Source organism: Moschus berezovskii, chromosome 1 (genome assembly GCF_049115385.1).
Source record: "Moschus berezovskii isolate FMDL1 chromosome 1, NW_MosBer_1.0, whole genome shotgun sequence".
In the NCBI taxonomy this organism is placed as follows: Eukaryota; Metazoa; Chordata; class Mammalia; order Artiodactyla; family Moschidae; genus Moschus; species Moschus berezovskii.
The window spans coordinates 158,782,073-158,798,096 of NC_142460.1; the positions used below are offsets into that span (position 1 = coordinate 158,782,073).

Genomic DNA, 16,024 nt, shown 5'->3' on the forward strand with positions numbered 1-16,024 from the left:
TTCTATAACCAGTCACATCCACAGTCGGGTGTTGTTTTTGCTTTGGTACCATCCCTTCATTCTTTCTTAAGTTATTTCTCCAGTGATCCATTCAGTGGATTTCTCCACTAAATCCATTAAGTTATTTCTCTACTAAACCATTCAGATATGACCTAAATCAAATCCCTTATGATTATACAGTGGATGTGACAAATAAATTTAAAGGACTAGATCTGATAGACAGAGTGCCTGATGAACTATGGACAGAGGTTCGTGACATTGCATAGGAGGCAGGGATAAAAACCATCCCCCGGAAAAAGAAATGCAAAAAAGCAAAATGGCTGTCTGAGGAGGCCATACAAATAGCTGTGAAAAGAAGAGAAGTGAAAAGCAAAGGAGAAAAGGAAAGGTATATCCATTTGAATGCAGAGTTCCAAAGAATACCAAGGAGAGATAAAGCCTTCCTCAGCGATCAATGCAAAGAAATAGAAGAAAACAATAAAATGGGAAAGACTAGAGCTCTCTTCAAGAAAATTAGAGATATCAAGGGAAAATTTCATGCAAAGATGGGCTCAATAAAGGACAGAAATGGTATGGACCTAACAGAAGCAGAAGATATTAAGAAGAGGTGGCAAGAATACAGAGAAGAACTGTGCAGAAAAGATCTTCATGACCCAGTTAATCACGATGGTGTGATCACTCACCTAGAGCCAGACGTCCTGGAATGTGAAGTCAGATGGGCCTTAGGAAGTATTACTACAAACAAAGCTAGTGGAGGTGATGGAATTCCAATTGAGCTATTTCAAATCCTAAAAGATTATGCTGTGAAAGTGCTGCACTTAATATGCCAGCAAATTTGGAAAACTCAGCAGTGGCCGCAGGACTGGAAAAGGTCAGTCTTCATTCCAATCCCAAAGAAAGGGAATGCCAAAGAATGCTCAAACTACCGCACAATTGCACTCATCTCCCACGCTAGGAAAGTCATGCTCAAAATTCTCCAAGCCAGGCTTCAGCAGTACGTGAACCGTGAACTTCCAGATGTTCAAGCTGGTTTTAGAAAAGGCAGAGGAACCAGAGATCAAATTGCCAACATCTGCTGGATCATTGAAAAAGCGAGAGAGTTCCAGAAAAACATCTATTTCTGCTTTATTGACTATGGCAGTCTTTGACTGTGTGGATCACAACAAACTGGAAAATTCTGAAAGAGATGGGAATGCTGGACCACCTGACCTGCCTTTTGAAAAACCTGTATGCAGGTCAGGAAGCAACAGTTAGAACCAGACATGGAACAACAGGCTGGTTCCAAATAGGAAGAGGAGTACGTCAGGCTGTATATTGTCACCCTGCTTATTTAACTTATATGCAGAGTACATCCTGAGAAACTCTGGGCTGGAGGAAGCACAGGCTGGAATTAACATTGCTGGGAGAAATATCAATAACCTCAGATACGCAGATGACACCACCCTTATGGCAGAAAGTGAAGAGGAACTAAAAAGCTTCTTGATGAAAGTGAAAGAGCAGAGTGAAGAAGTTGGCTTAAAGCTCAGCATTCAGAAAACTAAGATTATGGCATCTGGTCCCATCACTTCATGGCAAATAGATGGGGAAACAGTGAGAGACTTTATTTTGGGGGGCTCCAGAATCACTGCAGATGGTGACTGCAGTCATGAAATTAAAAGACGCTTACTCCTCGGAAGGAAAGTTATGACCAACCTGGATAGCATATTAAAAAGCAGAGACATTATTTGCCGACAAAGGTCCGTCTAGTCAAGGCTATGTTTTTTCCAGTGGTCATGTATGGATGTGAGAGTTGGACTGTGAAGAAAGCTGAGCACCGGATAATTGATGCTTTTGAACTGTGGTGTTGGAGAAGACTCTTGAGAGTCCCTTGGCCTGCAAGGAGATCCAACCAGTCCATTCTAGAGGAGATCAATCCTGGGTGTTCATTGGAAGGACTGATGCTAAAGCTGAAACTCCAATGCTTTGGCCACCTGATGTGAAGTGCTGACTCATTTGAAAAGACCCTAATGCTGGAAACAATTGAGGGCAGGAGAAGAAGGAGGCAACAGAGGATGAGATGGTTGGATGGCATCACCGACTAATGGACATGAATTTGTGTGGGCTCCGGGAGTAGGTGTTGGACAGGGAGGCCTGGCATGCTGTGGTTCATGGGGTCACAAAGAGTCGGACACGACTGAGCAACTGAACTGAACTGAGCTGAGAATAGATATTTTCCTTAAGAGATCTTGTGAACATCTCTTTCCTTTCCTGCCTTGTCCTTATCATTCTATTTAATATTCCCTTCAAATGGCCTTATTGTTCTGATGGAGCAATGTCAAAGCATCTGATACCATGGAGGAAAGTACCGTATATAGCAGATATATGTGATGGCTTGGTAGGCATCCAATATTAGATCTGAGGACAGATTTATGGTAGAATTGGTCTCTTTTCAGTCATGTGTGACACTCTGTGCCCAAAGATTGCTGATTTTTGAAGTTGAATTAACAACATGTACTAAATTTGACATCTGTTGAAGTCAGTGCATATTTTTTGTCAATGCATTTTATATACAGTCATTGTATACTTGAGGACATTTTTTTAAACTGTAGTAGAATAATATTGCCACAATATAAAATATTGTGGCCTAAATATAAGGATTATTAAGATTTTTAGGTGATAGTTTACACTGAAGAGTTATTAAAAAGACCCCTTTAAAGCTCACTTGTATAAATTTATTAATCAGATCCCTGCCTCTGTCCTTTGCCTCTCTCTGTTTAACATGCCACCAGTGTGCATCCAGTAAAGCTTTTTTATTTTATTTTTTCTTTTGTTTTAATAGTGATGGATGTGATTTATCGATAAACTGATTACTAATAAAAGTAAGTTTTATACTAACTTCCTTACAATTCAGGTAGGTCACAGAATGAAGAAAAGCAAAGCAAAGCAAATCCCCAGTCCTTAACCCCTAATTACTACATTTCCTTCCAGCTTACCTGAAAATATAAATATATGAATGATTGTGTATGGAGCTTTACCATTAAATTTACTTGAGTGGTGTTATTTTTTTTTCTTACTTAAATGTTTACTTATTTAATTAGAAAAAATTAAAGAACCATCAATTTGAAATTAAAGCAGTTAACCGAAAGGGGCAACAAACTAAAAAAAAAAAAATGACTAAAAGTAAGTCAGTTATAAAAGTATAATTTAGAGTATCATTTATCTCAGTAAAAGAAACAAAACCCCTAAATGTCCTTCCTTCCTGATAAGACTGTTTTCTCTGCAGAAAGGAAAAAAAAGCAACTAATGATTTGCAATTATAATCAAATATAACTGTTATTTACTCCAGCAGCATCTAAAATAGTGAACCACACAGCACTAAAATCTCCCTTTAGAAAATTATTGTATTACTTAAGCTGTTTATTCTTGCTGTGAAGTTAGTTTCATTTGTATAGGCCACAAAAGTTTAATTGGCACGTTTTACTTAAGAATAAGACAAAATAAGTCATTCTTCGTTTTAAAAATTACAGAATTATCCATTTTCAAAGAACAATCCCAGCTCTTTGTTCATTAAATCAGTGTTCTTGACAGCAGTCAAGCTTTTTAAATGATCACTAAGTATTCATCTGAAGTTTATCAATGCTGTGTAAACTGTTAACTTCTTTTGAAGATTTGTGTACATTTTATAATATGATACAGTTTTGTACTGAAGAATTTTTTTTAAAAGATAACCTGCAGTACATATAGTTAATTTGCCTCACAGAACTTAGAGATACAGTATAAACATTTAGGAACCACAGCAGAGTCCACTGTGGTTCAAACTTGAATGGAGATTTTCTTGAACCTAGTATAGGGGTTACTGGCTCAAGACCATATTCCAGAGTGACATCAGCACAAGATTCTGTTGTGAGACTCTACTTCTTTAAAAAAGAGCACACTTGGTTATGTTGTTGTTATTTAGTTGCTAAGTCATTTCCAACTCTTCTGCGACCCTTTGGACTGTTGCCAACCAGGCTTCTCTGTCCATGGGATTTCCCAGGCAAGAATACTGGAGTGGGTTATCGTTTCCTTTTCCAACGGATCTGCCCAACCCGGGAATTGAAAGTGCATCTCCTGCAATGGCAGGTGGATTACTTACCACTGAGCCACCAGGGAAGCCCTACACTTGGTTATGCATGGCTTTTAGCCTTGAGCTACAGTTATGCTACAGATCCTTCCCACCCTCCCAATCGAAGTTAGTCATGTAGAGATGTATACATTCTCTGAGCACTGTTTCCTAATCAAAGTTAGTCATGTGGAGATGTGTACATTCTCTGAGCGCTGTTCCCCAATTGAAGTTAGTCATGTGGAGATGTGTTCATTCTCTGAGCGCTGTTCCCCAATCGAAGTTAGTCATGTGGAGATGTGTACACTCTGAGCGCTGTTCCCCAATCGAAGTTAGTCATGTGGAGATGTGTACACTCTCTGAGCGCTGTTCCCCAATCGAAGTTAGTCATGTGGAGATGTGTACATTCTCTGAGCGCTGTTCCCCAATCGAAGTTAGTCATGTGGAGATGTGTATATTCTCTGAGCGCTGTTCCCCAATCGAAGTTAGTCATGTGGAGATGTGTATATTCTCTGAGCGCTGTTCCCCAATCGAAGTTAGTCATGTGGAGATGTGTACATTCTTTGAGCACTGTTCAGACAGTCCTTGGTTTTCTAGCTCTGATGGAGATCTCAAAGGTGCTCAGAAGTCCGTGTGCTTACATTCAGACCAGGATGAACTTTATGAATGCCACCTTCCTCCATTAGTGACAGGCCACAAGTGTACATGCAAAGCATCTAAATGACTATCTGGCCATTTGACAAATCCCCCTATGAGTCGATCTTTAGTTGATGAGATGTAATTTTTGTTTACCTTGAAGTTAGTATATTGGAAATTTAGAGTTGCTCCCACCAAAAAAAAAAAAAAAATAGGTATCTTTTGGCTTATTCATTTTGTTGTCTCATTATACACCACCTCTTCATCCTGTTCAGTGTTGTTTCTGGAAAAGCTCCTAGTTTACCCATCAGGCACAGTGATGCAATGCCACAAAAAGTTGACCCTCCATGAGATTTAAGTCTGGCTCCCTGTGCGAACTCATTGCATAGGACATACTTCCAGTATAGTTGATGGCTTTTTTCATATCTATGCCAGACCAGTTGTTGAGTATATGGCAAATACAAGAAGCACAGTTAAGTTCAGTCACTCAGTTGTGTCTGACAGTTTGCGACCCCGTGGACTACAACACATCAGGCCTCCCTGTCCATCACCATCTCCTGGACTTTGCTCAAACTCTATGTCCATCGAGTCAGTGATGCCATCCAACCATCTCATCCGCTGTTGTCTCCTTCTTCTCCTGCCTTCAATCTTTCCCAGTATCAAAGTCTTTCCCAGTGAGTCAGTTCTTCGTATCAGGTAGCCAAAGTAATGGAGCTTCAGCTTCAGCATCAGTTCTTCCCATGAATATTAAGTTTTGATTTCTTTTAGGATTGACTGGTTTGATCTCCTTGCAGTCCAAGAGACTTGCAAGAGCTTTCTCCAACATCACAGTCCAAAAGTATCAATGCTTCAGTACTCAACTTTCTTTATAGTCCAGTTCTCACATCTGTACATAACTACTGGAAAACCCATACCTTTGACTATACAGAACTTTGTCAGCAAAGAAATGTCTCTGCTTTTCAATATACTGTCTAGGTTTGTCATACCTTTTCTTCCAAAGAGCAAGTGTCTTTTAATTTCATGGCTGCAGTCACCATCTGCAGTGATTTTGGGGCCCAAGAAAATAAAGTCTGTCACTGTTTCCATTGTTTCCCCATCTACTTGCCATGAAGTGATGGGACCAGAAACCATGATTTTAGTTTTTTCAATGTGTTTTAAGCTAGCTTTTTCACTCTCCTTTTTCACTTTCATCAAGAGGCTTTTTAGTTCCTCTTCACTTTCTGCCATTAGCACGGCATCATCTGCATATCTGAGGTTATTGATATTTCTTCCTGCAATCTTCATTCCAGCTTCTGCTTCATCCAATCTGGCATTTTGCATGGTGTACTCTGCATATAAATTAAATAAGCAGGACGACAATATTCAGCCTTGATGTATTCCTTTCACAGTTTTGAACCAGTCCATCGTTCCATGTCTGGTTCTAACTGTTGCTTCTTGACCTGCATACAGATTTCTCAGGAGGCAGGTAAAGTGGTCTGGTATTCCCTTCTTTATAATAATTTTCCACAGTTTGTGGTGATCCACACAGTCAAGGCTTTGGTGTAGTCAATGAAACCAATGTAGATGTTTTTCTGGAACTCTCTTGCTTTTTCTGTGATTCAACAGATGTTGGCAATTTGATCTCTGGTTCCTCTGCCTTTTCTAAATCCAGCTTGAACACCTGGAAGTTCTCGGTTCACATATTGTCGAAGCCTGGGTATACAAATTACATGTCATTTTTACTGCCTTCAGGTGTGCACAAAAACTTTCATCTTTTAGCTGAAGGGTTCTCTAACCTGCTAAGCAAGTGTCTTTATTTACTTGACTTAAGTCAATCTCCAAGAATAACTAGGAATGAAAGGTCAATGTAGGTCATTGCTGTGTGGCCACTATCATAAGTGTGAACTGTTCAAGGATTCTTTAATGGAGTGAATGAATACCCAGGTATGAAGAGCCTCAGAAACCACAGTGATTTAGATTTGATCTGTGTTCTGTGCAAAAGACCTGCAGGGAGTAAATTCAGTCAATTATATAATCCCTGTTCACCACATCCGAGGAGTCCCAACGTTTCAAGCATGGAGAGCGCGAAAAATGCAATAGTCAGTTGCTCACCCCAGCCTTTGCACCTTAGCTCATGGGAGCGTGGGTGACCACAGACTGGCAGGGAGTGGAGACAGTGCCAGGTGGGAGGCTGTGAAGCCCCCCTGAGGGTACTGCCTGGCTCCACAGCGCCTTTCCACAGGACCAGCCTATGTCGCACACTCACTGCAGCCACCAGTTACCTCCTGCAGGCAGCGCTGGAAGAACTGCATGTGTTGGTCCCATAGGAGGTCCAGCTGCTCATCCTCCGTGGCTGCCATGATGCTGCCAGTAAAGCTTTTTTAAAGTAACGTAGTTCTATAGATCGGAGAAGGCACTGGCAAGCCACTCCAGTACTCTTGCCTGGAAAATCCCATGGATGGAGGAGCCTGGTGGGCTGCAGTCCGTGGGGTCGCTAAGGGTCGGACACGACTGAGCGACTTCACTTTCACTTTTCACTTTCACACATTGGAGAAGGAAATGGCAACCCACTCCAGTGTTCTTGCCTGGAGAATCCCAGGGACGGGGGAGCCTGGTGGGCTTCTGTCTATGGGGTCACACAGAGTCGGACACGACTGAAGTGACTTAGCAGCAGCAGCAGCAGCAGTTCTATAGATATATGTTTTAGCTATGGTTAGTTGGAAAGGGGTCGAAAATATGTGTCTGAAAAATTAAACTTGGTAGAATATTAATAGCTTCAAAAATTGGATATTCAAAAAGGGGTATATATTAATAAAACCTGTACCTTGAATACAGCATAGTGTTAGTTTTGGAAATTTGTGAAAATTGTTTAGTTGATGTCAATGAAAATTGAGTTAACTCAAGCCTCTGCTTCCCGAATGTTACTTCATGATGTTTTGATCTTCAGAGTGAACTCTTAAAGGAACTGGTAAAGAGAGATCCAGACTCCTTCCCCGTGGTTTCCAGAACTTCCTGTCCCTTACCTTCTTCTCTTGTTGTTCAGTCCCCCAGTTGTGTCCCACTCTTTGTAACCCCATGAATTGCAGCACACCAGGCTTCCCTGTTCTTCTCTGTCTCCCACAGTTTGCGCAGACTTGTGTCCATTGAGTCAATGATGCCATCCAGTCATCTCATTTTCTGTAACCCTGTTCTCCTGCTGCCCTAAGTCTTCCCCAGCATCAAGGTCTTTGCCAGTGAGTCCGCTCTTTGCATCAGGTGGCCATAGTATTGAAGTTTCAGCTTCAGCATCAGTCCTTCCAATGAATATTCAGGGTTGATCTTTTTTAGGATTGACTGGTTTGATTTCGTTGCTGTCCAAGGGACTCTCAAGAGTCTTCTCTAGCACCACGGTTTGAAAGCATCAGTTCTTCAGCACTCAGCCTTTTTAATGGTCCAACTCTCACATCTGTACATGACTACTAGAAAAACCATAGCTTTGACTATATGCACCTTTCTTGGCAAAATGACATCTCTGTTTTTAAATATGCTGTTTAGGTTTGTTGTACTTTTTCTTCCCAGGAGCAAGCATCTTTTAATTTCTTGGCTGCAGTCACCATCCACAGTGATTTGGAGCCCAAGAAAGTAAAGTTTGTCATTGTTTCTATTTTTACCCCATCTATTTGCCATGAAATGATGCGACCAGAGGCCATGATCTTAATTTTTTGAATGTTGAATTTTAAGCCATCTTTTCCACCCTATCCAGAGGCTCTTTAGTTCCTCTTCACTTTCTGCCATTAGGGTGATGTCATCTGCATATCTGAAGGTGAAGGTGAAAGTTGCTCAGTCATGTGTGACCCCATGGACTGTAGCCTGCCTGTCTCCTCTGTCCGTGGAATTCTCCAGGCCAGAATACTGGAGTTGGTAGCCATTCCCTTCTCCAGGGGACCTTCCCAACCCAGGGATGGAACCCAGGTCTCCCACATCACAGGTGAATTCTTTCCTCTTTACCATCTGAGCCACCAGGGAAGCCCAGCATATCTGAGGTTATTGATATTTCTCCTGGCAGTCTTGATTCCAACTTGTGATTCATCTAGCCTAGCATTTCTCATGATATTTTCTACATATAAGTCAAATAAGCAGGGTGACAGTATATAGCCTTGATGTACTCCTTTCCCAACTTGGAACCAGTCTGTTGTTCCATGTCTGGTTCTAACTGTTGCTTCTTGACTTGCATACAGGTTTCTCAGGAGGCAGGTAAGGTGATCTGGTATTCCCATCTGTTTAGAATTTTCCACAGTTCTTTGTGATCCACACAAAGTTGTTAGCATAGTCAGTGAAACACAAGTAGATATTTTTCTGGAATTCCCTTGTTTTTTCTGTGATCCTACAGATGTTAGCAATTTGATTTCTGGTTCCTCTACCTTTTCTAAATCCAGCTTGTACATCTGGAAGGTCTCAGTTCATGTACTGATGAAGCCTGGCTTGAATGATTTTGGGCGTTACCTTGCTAGCCTGTGAAATGAGCCCTATAATGTGGAAGTTTGAACTTTCTTTGACACTGTCCTTTATTGAGATTGGAGTGAAAACTGAGCTATTCCAGGTTGTCACTGCTGAGTTTTCCAAATCTGCTGGCTTTGAGATTGTAGTGAAAACTGAGCTGTTCCGGTTGTCACTGCTGAGTTTTCCAAATCTGCTGGCATATTGATCTTCTTTGTACAGTACTTCTGTGTATTCTTTCCATCTCTTCTTGATCTCTTCTGCTTCTGTTAGGTCTTTACTGTTGCTGTCCTTTATTGTGTCCATCTTTGGATGAAATGTCCCTTTGATATTTCCAGTTTTCTTGAAGAGATCTGTTGTTTTCCTCTATTTCTTTGCATTGTTCACTGAAGAAGGCCTTCTTGTCTCTCCTTGCTGTTCTCTGGAACTCTGCATTTAGCTGTGTATACCTTACTCCTTCTCCCTTGTTTTCAATTCTCTCCTTTCTTCAGCTGTTTGTAAAGCCTCCTTTGGAAGGCTTTCCAAATTTGGAAAACCCAGTAGTGGCCACAGGACTGAAAAGGTCAATCCTCATCCCAGTTCCCAAGAAGGGCAGTACTAAAGAATGTTTAAACCTCTGGACAGTTTCACTCATCTCCCATGCTAGTAAGGTTATGCTCAAAATACTGCATGCTAGGCTTCAACATTATGTGAACTGAGAACTTCCAGATGTCCAGGTTGGGTTTAGATAAGGCAGAGGAACCAGATGTCAAGATTGCCTACATTGGCTGAATCATAGAGAAAGCAAGGGAATTCCTGAATAACATCTACCTCTTGTTTCATCGACTATGCTAAAAGCCTTTTGACTGTGTGGCTCATAGCAAACTGTAGAAAACTCTTAAAGAGATGGGAATACCAGATCATCTTTCCTTTCTCCTGAGAAACCTGTATGCCGGACAAGAAGCAACAGTTAGAACCTTGTATGGAACAACTGGTTCAGGATTGAGAAAGAAGTACAAGGCTGTTTATCGTCGCCCTGTTTATTTAACTTGTACACGGAGCACATCATGAGAAATGCCAGACTGGATGAGTTACAAGCTGGAATCAAGTTTGTCAGGAGAAATACCAACAACCTCAGATATACTGATTCTAATGGTAGAAAGCAAAGAGGATCTGAAGAGCCTCCTGATGAAAGTGAAAGAGGAGAGTGAAAGAGCTGGCTTAAACCTCAATATTAAAAATCTAAGATCATGGCATCTGGTCCCATCTCTTCATGGAAAATAGAAGGGGGAAAAGGCAGAAGCAGTGACAGATTTCCTCTTCTTGGGCTTTAAAATCACTGCATATGGTGACTGAAGTGAAGTTCGGTTGTTCAGTCGTGTCTGACTCTTTGCGACCCCATGGACTGTAGCCTGCCAGGTTCCTCCGTCCATAGGATTTTCCAGGCAAGAATACTGGAGTGGGTTGCTATTTCCTTCTTCAGGGGATCTTCTCAACCCAGGGATCAAATCCAGGTCTCCCGCATATGGTGACTGCAGTCATGAAATTAGATGATGACTGATTCTTGGCAGGAAAGCTATAACACGCCTAGACAGCATGTTAAAAAGCAAAAACATCACTTTGCCGACAACATCCATATAGTCAAGGCTCTGGTCTTTGCAGTAGTCACGTACAGTTGTGAGAGCTGGACCATAAAGAAGGCTCAGCACCGAAGAATTAATTCTTTCAAACTGTGGTGCAGGAGAAGACTCTTGAGAGTCCCTTGAACTGCAAGGAGATCAAACCAGTCAATCCTAAAGGAAATAAGCCCCGGATATTCATTAGCAGGACTGATGCTGAGCTGAAGCTCCAATACTTTGGCCACCTGATGTGAAGAGCTGACTCATTGGAAAAGACCCTGATGCTGGGAAAGATTGAAGGCAGAAGGACAAAAGGGCGACAGTGTGTGAGATGGCTGGATAGCATCACCAATGCAATGAACATGAACTTGGGCAAACTCCAGGAGATGGTGAGGGATAAGGAAGCCTGGCGTGCTGCAATTTATGGGGTCATGAAGAGTCGGACATGACTTGGCAGCTGAACAACATTCGGATTATCTACTTCTTAACTGAGTTTTGAGAATTCTTATCTTCAAGAGAATTTGTCCATTTCACTGAGTATCTAAACTTATTGAGAAAAAATTGTTCATAATTTTCTCTTACTACTTAATACCTGTAAGAACCTTTAATGATATCACCTTTCTCGTTCATTATGTTGTTAATTTATAGCATTTATTTCCTTTAATCTGGAAAAAGATTTATCATTAATGATAGTCTCAGTTAAGAATTGTTTTCACTAATTTTTCTGTTTCATATTTCATTGACTTCCATCTGATCTTCATTATTTCCTTTCACCTACTTCAGTTCAGTTCAGTTCAGTTGCTCAGTCGTGTCCGACTCTTCGCGACCCCATGAATCACAGCACGCCAGGCCTCCCTGTCCATCACCAACTCCCGGAGTTCACTCAAACTCATGTCCACAGAGTCGGTGATGCCATCCAGCCATCCCATTCTCTGTCGTCCCCTTCTCCTCCTGCCCCCAATCCCTCCCAGCATCAGAGTCTTTTCCAGTGAGTCAACTCGTCGCATGAGGTGGCCAAAATATTGGAGTTTCAGCTTCAACATCAGTCCTTCCAATGAACACCCAGGACTGATCTCCTTTAGGATGGACTGGTTGGATCTCCTTACAGTCCAAGGGACTCTCAAGAGTCCTCTCCAGCACCACAGTTCCAAAGCATCAATTCTTCAGCAATCAGCTTTCTTCACAGTCCAACTCTCACATGCATACATGACCACTGGAAAAACCCTGCTTTGCATGAATTAAATCCTTTAAATGTATTGACTTCATCATGGTCAAGAATATGGTCCACCTTAGTAGTAAATATTCCATGTGGACCTGAAAATACACATTCTGTTGTTGTTGGATGGAATGTTCTATAATTGTTAGTTAGTTCAAGATGGTTGATACTGTCTTTCAAATCTGTATCCTTACTGATTTTCTGTTTTATCAATTACTGCAAAAAAAGGCATGGGAATATGTTCAATGATCTTTTTAAAGGTTTTAAGCAATGAAAAACAGAAGGTTGTGCATATTTACCCATGCAGTTACCATGTCTGGTACTCTTTGTTTCTCTGTTAGAGCCATATTTCCATTTGACATTATTGGTTCCTATCAGACTTCCTTTACCATTTCTTGTCGTGTGTATGTGCTTGTGATCAATTCTTTCAGCTTTTTTATTTGTGGAAAAGTCTTTATTTCCCCTTCATTTTTTGAAAGATATTTTACCTGGGTACTTCTCATACAGTAGGTGTTGAGGATGTTTAAAGATGTTGCTTCACTGTCTTCCCCCTTGAATGGCTTCCAGTGAGAAAGTTTCCTGGTTCCTCTGTATATTAACATTCTTTTTTTCTGGCAACTTTTAAGATTTTCTCTTTGTCAGTAGTTTTGAACAATTTCATTTTATTCCGTAAATTTCTTCATGCTTATAGTGTCTGAGGTTTGTTGAGCTCTTAGATCTATTGCTTTATAATTTTAATCAAATTTGGAAACATTTCAGTTGCTATTTCTTCATCCTTTCTGTCCATTGTCCGCTGCCCCATATCTCCACTGCATGTTTTTGAGGACCCCAGTTACAAATAATATTCAGCAACCTGAAGTTGTCCCACAGGTCAGTGAGAGATCCTTCTTTAAGAATTTCCCGTATCTTCTCTCTCCTGTCTCTTGCTCTACTCCCATCTCAGACAAGGTATAACCTCCTCCTATGCCAAACTAGACCTTTTCCTGGACTTCTGGGCCCATTCACCTATCATTGCTTGGCCGTCTCTTCCAGTAATCATATGTCCAGTTTCTCTGTCCCTATTGCTTCCTTGCCTAAAAACCAAACAAACTCAATAAAAGAAAACCAGTAAAACCTCTCTTGCTCTTCAGTTCAATTCAGTTCAGTTCAGTTCAGTAGCTCAGTCGTGTCCGACTCTTTGTGACCCCATGAATCACAGCATGCCAGGCCTCCCTGTCCATCACCAACTCCCGGAGTTCATACAAACTCATGTCCATCGAGTCGGTGATACCATCCGCCATCTCATTCTCTGTCGTCCATGTCTCCTCCCACCCCCAATCCCGCCCAGCATCAGACTCTTTTCCAGTGAGTCAACTCTTCGCATGAGATGGCCAAAGTATTGCAGTTTCAGCTTTAGCATCAGTTACCAGCCCATTAAGGTACAATCCTTCCACTCCTCCTCATAACTGAACTTCTTCAAGGTGTAATCTACTTATTGTCTCCACTTTCTCATCTCCCACAGGGCCGTGACAATCATATCTATCTTTATTGATTTACTAAACCTGCTTGTTTAAAAGCCCCCAATGATTTCTTCATCCTTTCTGACCACTGCAGGTATGTTTAGAGACTAAAATCTCCTTGAAATTATTTCCTTCCTTGGTTTCTGATACACAGCATTCTCTGGATTCTCTTCTTACTTTTCTGCTTTATTTCACTGTTCATCTTTCCTTTCTCACTAACTAAAAGTAAAGATTCCCTGTGTTCTTGGCTTTCTTCTCTTTCTGTGTGCTTCTTTATACCTCTGAGAACCATAAGCTCTCTGTTTATTCAGTCACCACTTTCATGAAGCTGATGTCCAATTTATAATACCCCGCTTCTGTGTCTTTCTAGAAGTCCAGACCTGCGCTCCCACCATCAGTACCTGGAACTCAGCGTGCCCCGCAGCAAGTCAGTCACGTTTCCCCCAAACCAGACAGTCTCCTTGTTGTCCTCAGTTGTGTTGCATCTTCACAGTGCAAGGATTACACTGACATTTTCAGAAACGTGGGCCCTGGGTACAAAGGCACAGTAGACGTCTATGCAATGTAGCTAATAGTTAAGAGGGACACCTTAGGCCACAAAGGCCAATTAATAAATCGTTTACTCATAAATAACAACTCTAGTCGAGGGAGCAGATGGGATCTCTGAAGGGAAGTCTGTGGGAGTGAGACAAAGAGAAATATGAAGATTCAGCATGGAAATAAAGGGTAGGAGAGGACACTGTGAGGCCCTCTGCGGTCCTTTTATATAGTCAACTATGCAGCTCTCCAAGGATAAGACTTACACTGCTGGTTGTGAGTGATCTTAAAATAAATGCCCCAGAAAGGCACGTGCCCATGTCTGTGCACAAACACACATTATCAACTTCAATTCTGTAAATATGGGACACCTGCTAAAGGAAAATAATTAAGACAGAGTTCCCCCACTGCCAGTGTAGGTGAAGGAATTCTGGCAGAGCTATTTAAAATCCTAAAAGATGATAATCTAAATAACCCTTACCTATTTAAAAGTTGAGTTTTGTTTTTTTTCTTTTTTTGGCCACGCTGTGTGGCTTGCACTGTCTTGAACCTAGGCCCTTGACAGTGAAAACTCAAGAGTCCTACCCACTGGAATGCCAGGGAATTTCCTCAAAATTTAATTATTAGTTAAAAGCCTGCCCCAAAAGAAAACTTTAGGTCTGTATTAAACTGGGGCACTGGTGAATGCCTTGAAACGTTTAAGGAAGAAATAATTCAAATTCTATATAATTTCCTTCAGAAAGTTGAGAGAATACTTTCTATTAATAATTCATTCTGGGGCTTCCCTTGTGGCTCAGCTGGTAAAGAATCCACCTGCATTTCGGGAGACCTGGGTTCGATCCCTGGGTTGGGAATCTCCCCGGGAGAAGGGAAAGGCTACCCACTCCAGTATTCTGGCCTGGAGAATTCCATGGACTCTATAGTCCATGAGGTTGCAAAGAGTCAGACATGACTGAGCGACTAACACTAATAACTCATTCTCTGATGTCAGCAGTACCTTGAAACATCACCAAAGAAGACTACATATCATTATCATGGTCACAAATGTAAAAATTAAAAGTTTAGACTCCATAAATATATTTTAAAATAATATGACCACATAAACTTTATCCCAAGAATACAAGCTTTTTTATCATTTGAAAAATCAAGCAGTGCAATATACTATATTAATGTACTAAAAAAGAAAAACCACATGATCATCTCAGTAGATGCAGAAAAAGTATTAGAAAAAAATAAAAATTCATTTCTAATAAAAATGCCTAGCAGTCTAGGAGTAGACAAGGAAATTCCTCAGTCTGGTAAAGGGCATCTACACAAAACAAAAACACTATAGCTATTACTGTACTTAATGCTTAAAGGCTGAATTTGTTTTACCTAATACCAGTAACAAGACAAGGACACCTACTGTCATCAGTATTGTTCTCAAGGTTCTAGCCGGTGTACTGAGGCAAGAAAAGGAAACGAAAGGCAAGAAAAGATTGGATAGAAACAGTAACTTTATTTGTGGACAACTTGATTGTCTATGAAGAAAATGGAGTAAATGAGTTTAGAAAAATTACAGAATAAAAGATCAATGTTCAAAAGTCAGTTGTATTTCTATATACTAATAAAAATCAGATATTAGAGTTTTTTGATAAGCATAATGTATGAAATTCTTAGAAATATGACAAAAATTGGGAAAGATTTTTATGATGAACAGTAGGAAACGTTGAGAGAAATTAACACCCTACATAAATGGAGTGCTGTACCTTGTTTTTTGGCCAGAAAACTCAATAGTTGAGATGTTCTCCAAGTTGATCTATAGATTCAATACATTTTCAGAGAAAATATTTGCAGACTTTAAATGTTTACTGTAGAAGTTGATAAGATTAATATGAAAAGATAATTTTTCACTTCACAAAACACTTTGAAAAAAGGACATTATAGATTTGATTTCAAATTACAGTATCAAAACAGTTGTGGTATTGGCACTAAGGTAGTTCAGTGGAGTAGAATAGAGTGT

General features: G+C 40.7%; 1 protein-coding gene and 1 pseudogene across 2 annotated transcripts in view; one reads left to right on the top strand and one right to left on the bottom strand.

The window, feature by feature from the left end:
* Positions 1-16,024, top strand: part of RYK (receptor like tyrosine kinase) — a 120,116-nt gene that overhangs the window by 91,775 nt on the left and 12,317 nt on the right. The gene's annotated exons all lie outside the window — the stretch shown is intronic.
* Positions 4,622-7,056, bottom strand: LOC148778883 (geranylgeranyl transferase type-1 subunit beta pseudogene; annotated as a pseudogene).